Below are 10,547 nucleotides of genomic sequence, written 5' to 3' on the forward strand. Positions count from 1 at the left end.
GGTGTTACTTAGTGCCTCCTATATCTGGGAAAGCCAGAGTCTTCATAAATTCAATAAGGTTAAACCTTTTCACTGGAGGTCCTTGCTCATGATAAAAAGGGGAAGACACAGGCCATACCAATGCCTGGCACTTATTCCAGATGAGAATGGGCCTGAAAGCAGTGTGAGGAGATATAGTATCAGGAACTAGTGGCCAAATCTCTGCATTAAGAAAGTGGTAGAGGAAATTGCTATGGCCATATACTTGGTCTGGTCTACCCTTCTTTCCTGCCTTGCTTTGCTTTCACTCCTTCTTGATGTCCTGGAATGAAAACCCCAATGATGTATTAGTATATAAGCTTTGGTGTTCCTGTGTTTTTCTAGGCAACTTGAGTACAACAGACAGCCACAAATATCATCCTTGCTAGCCAGGAATGACAAGAAGGAGCAAGCCACGTGAGGAGTCAGAAAAGATTATTCCAGGCAGATAAGTGATCTCCCAATACTCTTACACACAATAAATATACTTCCTTTATTTCAGTAATGCCTGAACTTGTTTTAATCCCTTGCATGCTCTAAAAGTTAACTTATTATCAACCTTTATGATTTAGTATTTTTATTTTATACTTTGAGATCTTTCCATATTAACACTCGATCACTCATTGCCTCAACAAAGCATTGGCCTGACTGCAGTCATTACTCTTACATTATTAAGATGCTTAATAATAAAAGAGTGAGAATAAATACACTGATGAGGAACTAGCTCAAAATGGGGCCAATCATTGGGTAAAGGCATGACTGGACACTGTGGTTTTTGGAATGAAAATCTGACAACCTCATTTCTAATTCTGTCCATTCTCTAAGGAACCCATAGATCTTGAGCATGGAACTCAACATCCTAAGCATGGAAGGCAAGAAAACATGGCTGTCAGATCTGCAACTGAAGGAAGCCCGACTGACAGATGCGCCCCTCGGCCAAGCTTTGAAATCTACCCCCACATTCATACTGAGGCCACATCTCCAGGCTGATCATAGCCAAAAACTGAATGTAGAAGGGATGCAAGGACAGACATGCTCCTGGGAACTGAATGCTTACTTTGAGGCACAACTTTGGCTCATGATCTCCTTATAGGCTTTACTAAAACTTACTAAGAATTGCACAGTCTATGACTTTTCTTACCCAGTCTCTTGTCCTTCTCTCCCATCCACAGGGCTGAGATCTGCATTATGGTCTGGAGGCTGCCCCAGTCTCTCCTTTACCTCATTATTTTTCTCACAGGTAATTTCTTATCTTGCATATATAATCCTATCTTACATCTATTGCTTATAGGACCAGAATTAACATATTTGGGCTCGATCTTCCTCATCTGTGAAATGTGACTATAATTGTAACAGCTAAATTCTCAAGATTAACCTCTCAGCTTTCAGGACTGCTTATGTTTCATAAATGTAGTTATTTTGAGAATATTTATGTATAATATTTATAACAGGAAAGAAAAGTAAGTAAACAAGTTTGTGCTAAAACTCTACATCAATTCAATAGCTTTGTGAATAGAGTGATTAAAAAAACACAATTAGACTATTGAAAGTTGAGAAAAATTATCTAAAATTCTGGTACCTAAACCATACTAGGAAGGAAGCATCATTGTCTACAAGTTAGTAATTATGGGTAAATCACTCAGAAAACTGTCTAGCATAAAAACAATTTAATAAATGTTCACTATTATTATTTTGTTTCACTTGTTACCACTTCTCTAAGCTGACCTTCAAATGGGTAAAGTTAGCAGCCATGACATGAACAATATCTAAACAAGTTGGCATGGGATATATTCCAAAAAAGTCTTATTTATGGTCACAAAAATTTTAATTTTATATAATTTTCACACATCACAAAGCATTCTTATTCTTGTAATTTTTTCTCATTATTTAAAAATGTTAGCAAATGCAGGTCAACAAAAGATATTGCCAAACCATACTATGTTATAACTGGATTGAAACTCAGGGATGGGTGTAGGTAAAAAAAAAAAAAAAAGAGATAATAAATGTGGGGTAGGGGAAAAGGAAAAGAACAGAGTAAGAGAGAGAGAGAGAGAGAGCTATAAAGACTTTCATCTTTGGCTTTGCACCTTGTGGAATAGTGAATAGTGGTCTTGGTCCATTTGTGTTGCTACAAAGGAATACTTGAGACTGATTAATTTATAAACGAAAAGTCGTGTTTGCCTCATGATTCTGCTGGCTGAAAATCTGGCATCTGGTGAAAACCTGAGGTTGCTTTCACTCATGTAAGAAGGTGAAAGTGAAGGGGAGCCTGTGCAGGCAGAGATCACTTGGTGAGAGAGGAAACAAGAGAGAGGGAGGGAGGCACCAGGCTGTTTTTAATAACCAGCTCTTGTGGGAACTAATAAGAGTGAGAACTCACTCATCCTCCCTCAGGAGGGCATTAATCTATTCATGAGGGGTCCACATCATGATCCCATTAGGCCATGTCTTCAACATTGGAGATCAAATTTCAACGTGAGATTTGGAGGGGCCAGATATCCATACTGTAGCATGGTCCAAGCCAAATAGATCTAAAGACAGGGTAAGGTAACATAACTCTAGCTAATATTTTGAACATATAGACACACAAGAAGAATTCATCCTTTAATTCTGTTACTAACTTGAGGTAGTTTAGATCAAGGATCAGCAAACTACAGACAATGGACAAAATCCAGCCTACCACCTGCTTTTGTATGTTCTGCAAGCTAAGAATGTTTTTATATCTTAAAATTGTTGAATAATATTTTGTGACATGTGAAAATTCAATGAAATCCAAATTTCCATCATTATACAAAAAGTTTTACTGGAACACAGCCACACCGATTTGCAGACATGTTGCTTTTGGCTGCTTTCTGGCTACAAGACAGTCAAGTAGTTGTAACAGAGACCACATTGCCAAAAAAACCTAAAACATTTACAATCAGGCCCTCTATAGAAAGTGTTTTGCATCTCCTGGTTAATATCCATACTCCAATATCACACTTTGGGGGATCCACATTCTGGTTTGTAATTTTCAAAAACTTTGGACACACGTGACCCATTTCTAATGTTCAAGGAAAGGCTTCGATGGGAAGTACTGACCCTCCTTTCTGAAGAGTGATATTAATAAAATTGTTTCAGTCAGCTGGTCTAGGAACAGGCAGTCTCCTGCCTGCCACATGTGCCAAGTTAATAAGCCTCCAAGAAGGTTACATTGCAGGTCCTACTTTGTGCCTGGAACATCTTGGTAGTTATCAAACAGCTTCATTAAACACACTGGTTCCCTATCCTGTACTTCTGGCTTTGTTTTAGTTATGTTTTTCCATTCTCTAAATAGATCTGTGTATTCATTGCTTTGTCTTATTATGTTGAATGTCACACTGAACTGTACCTAGACACTAACAGTTGAACAGCAGAATGGGACAAGCAGATTTTTTAAAAAATATATATCTAACAAATTTTTTTTCTAAGGTACTGCGGAATCTGCATTCAACCCATTGATATATCCTGAAGTAGGCTTTCTATTGGCTTATTTCTAAGAATGTGTTGTCTTTCCTGATTTCAGCATTCAATTATTTTCTCTTTTTTTTCCTTTTGATCTTTTTGGTGATTTTTTGGGTAAGTCCCTTTCTTGTTCTTTATAAAAGAAAAAAAATAGAACATTGAAGAAAAAGAACAGAATTTTAACTAACATTTCTTATGCTTAAACTAAGTAAGGTGAAAGAAAGGAAGCTTGGAATAATCCAATTTTCTATTATAACTGGTATGGGTACTCACCCTTACAGTTATTTAAGCTTAAATGCAAGTGTTTATATTTTTGCTTGTTTTAGTTTACATCTTCTCATCTACAGGAGGCTGTGTAATGCACCCTAAGTAAAGACATCATTTACATAGCTCACAGTCAAATGGAGACTCAGTGAGTATTATGAAATATCAAATTAGAGAAATCATGTAAAAATAACTTCCCTCTGACTCAATCTCAGCTGCATTTCATCTTGCCCTACATTTTTGTGGACCTGTATATGCAGATAAATGTATGACTTCACAAGTTTGCTTGAAGTGTATGAGAAAGACAAGGCTTTACACTTATGGAGCTAACAAGATCCTGAAACACTTTGACATCAGTTGCTTTGGCAACTTTAGGCTGAATCAGTTCATTACACCCTGATATTATTTGACATCCTGTGTGGATATTTTATGGGAGGGGGATGGTCTACAAGCTGACATAGTCCTGACCCAGAAAATTCTCTGGGAACAAGAATTCCACTTGGATCCATCCATTGCTATTTTTCTCAGCCTCAGGAGTGAATATATTGACATGTACATGCTTGTTCACCCTGCCAGCATTTACTAAGCACCAGCTGTAAGTTAAGATCTCAGACATAAAGATGAATTAAGACATCTTTAATTTTCCCATGGTGTTTCATGTCTAGTACAGAGATGACTTGTAAGTCCTGCCGCAAGGGGATGTTACACAGACTCTGAAAGATCTGCATACAAGTTTTGCCCACATACATGTGAAGAAAGAAAGACTTCTTAGAGAAGAGAATAATCATGCTTAGAACCTAGAGATGTGTGGGAGTAACCAGGAGAACAAGGACATATCATTCCAGAGAGACAGGGATGGATGGTAGCTGGCCGCTGAAGATCTTTCCCCTGCCTTCCCCACATCCATAGTCATACCTCACAGTATTCCTGTCCTTGTGTGATCCCCAACCATTGGGTCTGGACTGGCCCTTGGATTTACTCTTGGTCAATAGAATGTGGCAGAATTGTTGTTATGTGACTTCTGAGGCTTGATCTTAAGAAATTCTATGGCTTTCATCTGGGCCTCTTTGAACTCTTGCTTTTAGATGTTCCCTCTTGAAAGCCACCTCAGAATTGCACCTACTTGAGCCCCTCATGTTGTGAGAATCCTAAGCCATTGGGAAGACTCTGGAGAATGAGACATCACACTGAGTAGGAGGGGCCAAGAGCCTCAGTGTGAGGCCCCAGGTTGCATGATGAAGCTGTCTTGAAAGTATGTCTTCCAGCTCCTTCCACCTTAGCGGAAGCATGGAATTGGGCCTAAATTAATAATCCTCAAAAATATGAGCAAAATAAATGATTATTAAAAGCTCCAATGTTTTGGGAGTGGTTTCACATAGCAATGAACAACCAAAATAGAGGGTATATGTGTAAAAATGTTGAGTATGCAGGGTCTATGTTTAAAAAAAAATTATGACCTGGAAGTAGCAGGTAGTTCAATAGATTTTCATGGCTGGAGAAAGAATGCTGGCCGGAATATACTGGTATTGGAACATTTACAGCTACAAGTGTGGAAACACTAGCTCAATCTGAGTTCAGAGGTAAAGCTGACTTCAATCATGAATGAGACAAATTATTCAAATGAGGTCATGACGTCTTTTTCTGATTCCTTTTCTACCTCCTCCTCCTGTTGTTCTTCTCCTTCTCCTTCTCCTTCTTCTTCTTCCTCTTCCTCTTCCTCTCCTTCTCCTCCTCCTCTTCCTCCTCCTCCTCCTCCTTCTCCTTCTTCTTCTTTTCTCTCTCTCTCTCTCTTTCTCTCTCTTTCTCCTGATCATTCTTTTCTACATACTGGAGAAGATGACAATAAGTAGCTTCAAAATTACACTTTTTTAGCTTTATAATCTTTTTAATTCTAGTTCCAAACTGAGTAACCCAACAGTAGGACTCGCTGACTGGATATGGTTCATGTGCCCAGCCCTTGATCAAACACTCTTGTTAGTAAAATGGGCTGTGGCAATTCACTAGGTTAAAGTCAACTTTTCTTCCCAGAAGTGGTGGATGCTGTGGGTAGCATTTCCACACAAATCAAATTAATAAAGCAAGGAAGAAGCCATTTCCCCAGGGAACAGAGGATGTTAGACAATAGTTGTTCACTGCAGGGAAAATAGCAGGAAGTAAATATATTTTAGTAGATGTTTTTTGTGGACAGTGTTATATTTGAGGTGCAGGTAAAGCCAGAATTTTTCCAAAGACTGATGTATATTGTTGTATAGCTATTTTAGTGTGTCATTGATTAGATGTTCTTTCTTGGTTATATAGCTTGCCAAAGCCATGTGCATTGTTTTATTTAATTATTTGGCCTTACTTTGTTATACTAAAAAAAGTTACAATGTTTTTCTCTTAGGAGGAAAATATTGATACATTATAAACATTGCATTTGCTTCCAATTGTACAGATGATTTTGCATCAGTAAAACCATATTCTTTCATTTGGCCTATTTGCTACTCATCAGTGACACGTTGTTTCAAGATGCTGAGTAAAGGAGGTTCATCTATAGCTATAGTATCTTCCTGCCTTCATTCACTCATTCACTAAATATTTAATGAAATCTTTTTTCCTGGACTACATATATGAAATAAAAAAAGAAAAAGAAAGTAAAGAAGGAAAGAGGTAATTGGCTTTGAGTTTTCCAGTAGCCATAAAAAATGAAGATGAATGCAGAAAGAAGATCAGTTATATCTGCTTTGATTTTCCACGAAAGAAAACATAAAATTGAAGCTTCTTTAGCAATTAACTAAAAAAATAGACTTTTCTCATACAAAGGTTCATATAGAAGACACACTTAAAAGAGAGGTACATTATGTTTTTAATTACATCTTTCCTATAGAAAAAAATCTAGAAATTTTCTGAAACAAATAAGAAACAAGTGCTACACTCAATCACTTACCCAATAGTATATGAAAGAAGTATAATCATGAAGAATGGTGATGTTTTGGATGTGGTTGTTCTGTAGTGGATATACCCAGGGTGTTATCAAAACAAAGTGGGTGTTTTGCTAACAAATCTGGGTCTCAATGGCTTTATTCTCCTCAGGGGCCTACACATATTATGGAAGTTTGGCCACTCTGTTGTCAGATACACTGGAAGCAACTCAAGAGCAAATATGGACTGGGAAGTCCGTCAAGGCTGTTAGACATCCATTCATTGACTGTAGATAGAGCAGCAGGGGCAGCAGAAAGTCTTGTAGGAACAGATGATGTGGGTGCCTAAGTTAGGATGCCTTCTTAAAGGCTGATTTCTTCCCAGCTGCCTTGGCCTGGCTTTTAAAACACAAATTAAGGGAAGTGAGATAAAATGTTATTTCAAGGATTTCCTCCAGTCAAGAGGAAATTGACATTTTTTTCCATGTTAATTGGTTAGTCTCATTGACAGCTATCAGAAATATTATTCAGTGTCACTCCACTGTATCTAGTAGGGTTAGGAAAAAAACCCAAAAGGAATATGAATCATTCTTGACAGTGATAAAGAGCTAATTAAGATGTGAGGCCAGGTGCGGTGGCTTAGGCCTGTAATCCCAGCACTTTGGGAGGCCAAGCCAGGCGGATCACCTGAGGTCAGGAGTTCGAGACCAGTGTGGCCAACATGGTGAAACCCAATCTCTACTAAAAATACGAAAAGTAGCCGGGCATGGTGGCAGGTGCCTGTAAACCCAGCTACTCGGGAGGCTGAGGCAGGAGATTGGCTGGAACTGGGGAGGCAGAGGATGCAGGGAGCCAAGATCATGCCATTGCACTCCAGTCTGGGTGACAGAGTGAGATTCCGTCTCAAAAAAAAAAAAAAAAAAAAAGAAAAAAAAAATGTGGACTTACACAAGGAGAAGTATCAAGTATCAGGCAGTAGTTAGGAGAACAGACCCTGAGGACAGCCAAACTGATGGGTGTGAATCCTGACACCACTATTTACTAATTCTTTGATCTTGAATAAGTTACTGAATCTCTCTGTGCCTCTGTGTCCTCATTTGTAAAATACAGATAATTTTACGTACTTCATGAAAATGTTGAAAAGATTTAAAGAATTCACATAAAGGATGCAGAACAGCAACTGCCACGCAGGTCAAAAAATACTATGTTAATTTCCATTTTTTTTGTTTATGTAGCTTATTAACAACAGCAGTATTTTAGGTAACTTCTCTTCTGATACCTATTAATCTCTATTTTCTGACTATCACTATTCTCCCTCTCTCTTCCTCTATCTAAACTACCAATCTGCTTATCTTTACACATCAATATATAAGCTCCCCAATCTCACAGGTTTGAAAACTTAGGCACAAAGAACTTTCAGCATCTCTGCCAGCAATTATTTCAAATCGTTCAGAATAATATCAATTAAACTTATGATGTGGTTAATTTCACTAACTGAGACTAAAGACACAGGCTAAATGTGTCATGAGACATATTTTTCTTTAAAATCAGTGTTTCAAAGGTCATCAGCAGCCCCCTTGCTCACTAGGCTGTTTTTTTTTAAGATGTGTACTTATTATTTTGAAGAAGTTGGTCTTACAGAATTCACAAATACTGTATGCCATTGTATCACATCAAGCAGTTTTTCTTCATTAGGTAAGCAAATGAAAAACTCAAAATCTCATTTAGAACATTTTTAGTCTACACAAATCAAGCACCTGAAACCTCCACATTATGAAACATACTGGTATGGGGCATTGTTTAAGAGCATAGGCTTTGTAGCCAGTATGCACAGGAATGAATCTGGTGTGGAAACTTACTAGCAGCGTGATCTATAGCAAGTTAACGACACTCTCTTTGCCTAGTTTCCTTGTCTGTAAAATGAGGTACTAACAGTTCCCATCTCATAAGATGGTTGTGAGGATTAAATTAGTTAATAAATGAGAGGCACTTAGAAACTAAGCATTTGACAGGCCAGGCGCGGTGGCTCACGCTTTTAATCCCAGCACTTTGGGAGGCCGAGGCGGGTGGATCACGAGGTCAGGAGACCAAGACCATCCTGGCTAACATGGTGAAACCCCGTCTCTACCGAAAATACAAAAAGTTAGTCGGGCGTGGTGGCGGGCGCCTGTAGTCCCAGCTACTCGGGAGGCTGAGGCAGGAGAATGCTGTGAACCCGGGAGGCGGAACTTGCAGTGAGCCGAGATTGCGCCACTGCACTCCAGCCTGGGCAACAGAGCGAGACTCCGTCTCAAAAAAAAAAAAAAGAAAAAGCATTTGACATCTACAAAGAAATTCATCTTTGCAATAATTTTTCTGCTCAAAAATCCCTATCAGTGAAGTTAAATACAATCATTTATTTAGCCGTGCACTACAGGACTACAGCTCCCACCAGGCTTCTTTTGTGCCTCTATCTTACTTTTTTATTCCAGCCAGCTGAATACGTTTAAGGCCCCCTCCAGTATGGTGACATCTTTCTACTCTTGTGGTTTTAGTGTTGGCGGGGTTTGTTGCCTGAAAGCTCTCCTCTGGTTACTTTTTCCTTCCAGGCTCAGATCTCAGCTGAATGTCAGCAACTCAAAGCAGAGTCTCCTAACCCCCCGTGTTCTCTCACCACAATGCCATGATGTCTCACTCGAGGGCCTTGCTTCCTTCACAGCATGTATCCTAGTGCAGAGTTATTTTATTATTTGTTTATTTCTTCTGCTTCCCTAGTAAATTATAAGCCCCGTGAAGTTAGAAAACTTTTCTGCCCTTTACACCACTTTTCAAAAACGAATAGATACAAGCCAAGTGTAAGTTATGAGATTAAATAGAACCTGACTATATTATTTTTTCCTTAGTTAAATATCAAACTTTTCTAGACTCTGATATTACATTATTTTTTAATCCACTGCCCTGAAAGTTTTATGTAACAGTGGCATAACCCACTTCAGGGTCTCTGAGCACATCAATTTAGTTGCATAATACATAGATTCCTAAAATCTTAGAGTCCAAAAGGATCTAAGAAGTCTTATAGATCAATGTGCCCATATTACTGATGAGAAAGCAGAATCTTGCAGAGGAAGCATGGCTTGTCTCATACCAAACACTTTATTAGGGACACCATTAGGAAAAATGTTAGGTCTTCTTTCTCCTTGTCCAGTGTTTTTTCCAAAGCATTAGAGTGTTTTAAAATCTCTTTTTCACAGTTCATTTTCTTTTAATATTTTAAGTCAGAATCACTGCATTAACTGCCTACTCTGTCTACCTAACCATTTCACTTTGGAGATACGTGAGAGGGATTCCTGCTCTTGAAAAACATGCATCTGATAGAAACCAAATTTTCTATGATAATCAGTTTATCATTATAGGGACAACTATGCAAAGTCAAAGCAATAGCTCTCTGTTGAGTGTTTACTATGAACCCAGTCTTGCTTTCAGTGTGTTATATGAGTTAACTCATGGAATTGTCACAACTCTATGCAATAGGTACTATCACTAGGTCCATTTCACAAATGCAGAAACTGAGGCACTGCTTGAGCAACATTGCCAAGGTTCTCCAGTAGAGCAGGGATTTAAACCTTGGTCTCTCCAAAGAGCACTCTCTTAACTACAGTGTTGTCATACCCTACAAAATTCAGAGGAGAATGGGGTTTGGTGAAGAGGGGAGACTCCTTAAAGAATACTGATTTGGACTGGGCTTTGAGGGACCTGATAGATCCTTGGAATTTAGCCAATCTTCCCCCCTACAATGATATCTCACAGTAACACATTGTGACAGAGAGTTTCTTTTTTGTTTCCTGTACATGTTCATGCTCATGTTTAGCAATGAACATGTACAGGAAACATAAAAAAGAAACT

At 38.4% G+C, this 10,547-nt stretch overlaps 1 long non-coding RNA gene across 1 annotated transcript in view; it reads left to right on the forward strand.

The window, feature by feature from the left end:
* LOC129058838 (uncharacterized) overlaps window positions 1-1,081 on the forward strand; it is a 37,827-nt gene extending 36,746 nt beyond the window's left edge. The window contains exon 3 of the long non-coding RNA XR_008524251.2: window positions 364-1,081. This is a non-coding gene — a long non-coding RNA (uncharacterized LOC129058838). The remainder of the gene's footprint in view (window positions 1-363) is intronic.
* Window positions 1,082-10,547: the final 9,466 nt, after the last annotated feature.

This window comes from Pongo abelii, chromosome 3, assembly GCF_028885655.2.
Source record: "Pongo abelii isolate AG06213 chromosome 3, NHGRI_mPonAbe1-v2.0_pri, whole genome shotgun sequence".
Lineage (NCBI taxonomy): Eukaryota > Metazoa > Chordata > Mammalia > Primates > Hominidae > Pongo > Pongo abelii.